Source organism: Ailuropoda melanoleuca, unplaced genomic scaffold, assembly GCF_002007445.2.
Source record: "Ailuropoda melanoleuca isolate Jingjing unplaced genomic scaffold, ASM200744v2 unplaced-scaffold72623, whole genome shotgun sequence".
NCBI classification, from domain to species: domain Eukaryota; kingdom Metazoa; phylum Chordata; class Mammalia; order Carnivora; family Ursidae; genus Ailuropoda; species Ailuropoda melanoleuca.
Genome location: NW_023247863.1, coordinates 1 through 3,009, shown reverse-complemented (window position 1 = coordinate 3,009; position 3,009 = coordinate 1). Strand labels below are relative to the sequence as shown.

General features: G+C 53.8%; 1 long non-coding RNA gene across 1 annotated transcript; it reads left to right on the top strand.

The window, feature by feature from the left end:
• The first annotated feature begins 17 nt into the window (after window positions 1-17).
• Window positions 18-1,802, top strand: LOC117800568. Its single transcript, XR_004623113.1, has 3 exons — window positions 18-270; window positions 617-807; window positions 1,210-1,802. It is a non-coding gene; the product is annotated as an uncharacterized LOC117800568 (long non-coding RNA).
• Window positions 1,803-3,009: the final 1,207 nt, after the last annotated feature.

The window sequence follows — 3,009 nt, the reverse complement described above, 5'->3', positions numbered from 1 at the left end:
GGGACTTGAGGTGGAAATAGGGTCATTGCAGATGTAATTATGTTAAGACAAGCTCCTGCTGGAGTAGGGTGGGCCCTGAGTCCAGTAGGACTGGTGTCCTTTGAGGGGACGAAGAAACACCCACCAAGAAGTATGGCCGCCACGAGGCAAGGGTTGCTCACATCACCAGAAGCCAGACGAGGCGAGGAGGAATTCTCTACAGGCTGAGGAGAGAGCCAGCTCCTGGTGACACCTTGATTTCAGCCTTCTAGCTTCCAGAACCACAAGATGGTAAGTTTCCATTGTCAAAGCCACTGAGTTTGTGGTACTTTGCTAGAGAAGCCCTAGTCAACTAACACAGGATGCTACAGGGAGAGCAGTTGAGGACCCTCCGCTTTGAAATCAGGCAGATCTGAGTCTGAGTCCAGGCTTCATGACTTCCTAGCCAATGATTCGAGGCAAATTTCTCACTGAGCCTCATTCTTTCCTGAGACCTAAGTGGCTTATGAAGGGGAGCCGTGGGCCTGCTCCCCCTGAATCTGTGCACACCTGCTTTTTCCTCATTCCCCTTCTCCCTCCCCTCCCTTCAGACCTGCTGCCTCTCCTTTCCCAGTCTTCCAAACGTTGCCTCTTACAGCTTCAGCCACTGGGAAGAAACTCATCGGAACCACTCTGGGTTTCCAAACCCAAAAGTCCAACCTGGGTGTCCGGTGCCCTTGCCCCTCACCCCAATCAGCTGTGCTCGGAAAACGGGGCCATATCTTCCCAAACGTGTCAAGAAAGGTTGACAAGTTGTGGCATGTGGTGAAGTCACAGGACACACGATTGGTAAGTTACTCCGAAACCTGTGATAAACGTAAAGTAATGCTGTTTTCTGTTTTGATTCGTCACATCCTGGTGAGGACTTCCCGTCCTTCTGGCTCTTACACCCTCAACTCTCCGACCTCGGCCTCCCCACGTCCTTCCTCCCATCTCCCCACCCTCCACCCAGACCCATCCCAGGCTTCACGGCCTTACGCAGGACCCTCCTCTTGCCAGAAGCTCCTCGAGCTACCCATGTCCACACCTGTCTGTTCCTTTTAAATTCCTACTGCCATGTGGTCATGGTCACATAGCTTAGCCCCTCGGCGTCTTCTCATTGGTCCCGGGCCTAGATTTGAAGCCACCTTAGGGCGGGAAGCCTGCCCTCTTGCACTCTTAGATTCCCAGTGCTGTTTGACACATTTTCAGGCATCAGGAGGTCCTTGGCTGCAACCGTGGCTGGTCACAGCCTTGTCTGTTCCTCAGAAGGCCATGGAGCTGCCCACAGGCCATCTCCCCGCTCACCTGAACTCCAGAGCGGCTCCCTGGTAAACAGAGCAAAAGCCCTTGTATCTGCAAACCACGAGGTCGACAGAGTGGCTACTCTTCTGGTACCAGAGCGGTCTCCCACAAGTACTTGGCTGAGTAACCGATTCACCTTTCTGCACCCCTTTTCAACTCCAGGCTCTTGGAGTTTCTGTCTCCCCAAGGTACCAGATCCAGGAAAGCGATTAGCTCTTATCTAAACCAGCTGGGGCAGTGCCCAGGGCCTGTTTTCCACTTTCTCCCTGGGTTTGATCTCACTCAGGAAGCCCAGGCAAGCAGGATGGGACCCCCTGGGCTGCTACTGATGTGGGGGCAACCTGGGGGATGTGGTAGAAAAGCTCCATCATGAAGCCAGCAAATTAGGACCTTTGTCAAGAGAAGACAAAGCATCGCCTGGGAAAAAGAGAGCCCATCTCGGAGCCCAGGACAAAGCTTGGCCAGGCCGCCGGAGACTTCCAATACCAAGCAGGCGACCGGGCCCCTGTCCAAACGTAACTGGGTACAAGAACACTAAACATAACATACACACTGTTCAGGTATGCTGAAATTAAAACAGCTTCTTGCTAGGCTTTTCTGTCAATGAAATTCTAAATACGTTCATGGAAGCTGGACTTTGGTTTCCTCCCTCCCTCCCTTTTTCCTTGTCTTCCTCCTCCCCCCACCCCTTTCTTTTTGTCCTTGTTTGCCATTTCCCTGAGCAAGAGCATACGCAATTTATGCAGAATGCTGGAAAAGGAGTCCTGCCTCACCCAGACAATGCTGGAAAAGGAATCCTGCCTCACCCCCAGGGCTCCCCTATAGGATCTTCCAAATCCCCCCCAGCTTGGAGGTTCTGTGAGTCTATGAAATGCCTTGATGAAGGAGAACAAATCCAGGCTCTGAAGTCAGACATACCTGGTTGCAGCTCCAAGCTCTCATGTTTATTTGCTGTGTGACTTCAGGCAAGCTACTGAACCTCTCTGAGCCTCGGTTAGTCATCGGAAAAACTGGGATAATGCCGCCCGCCAAATCACGGCTATGAGGACAAAATGGAAAAATATTTATAAAAGACACAGCTAGGATGGAAATGGAAGAATGGCTCAGAAACTCTCCTGCTGGGGAAGCTGGGAGGAGGCCTGCCTGAACAGAGAAGACGGGCTGTGGGGCGTGGTGTGCGGGGCCGCAGAGACAGAACTGCACGTTCCCTTGGCCGGTGACCAGGGGATTCAGCGCTGTTGCTGAGGGAAGCTACTTGGGTCCGTTCCTTTCCCAGGGCCTGGCCCTGCTTCTGTTCTCTCTGTCCTTTTGTGGCCCCGGATTCTTGTGAACAGCCCAGGTCTGGACCGGGGCCCTCTGCCACCATTGTGCTGATCTCCTGAGACCGCACACCCCGTCGCACAATGATTTCCCCCCGGGCTTCAATGCCTCTAACTCGACTGAATGTATCCCACCCCTCTTTGGAGTTTCTGTTGTTCCTTCTTATTTGCTGAGTTCATTCACGCCACGAACATTTTGGTGGGTCCACAGGGCGCCAGGCCCTGTGCTAGGGCTCCTGGACCCCCAGCCCTTGTCCATGTGCCCCGTGATCCTGCTGTTTGCTCTCCGGGGGGCTCCAGAATAGCCCCCACCCTCAGAATCAGTCCTCCCTTCCCTTGCAGGAGGCTGGCTGCGCCACAGGGTGCCTTAACCCCCTGCCAGGAGCCA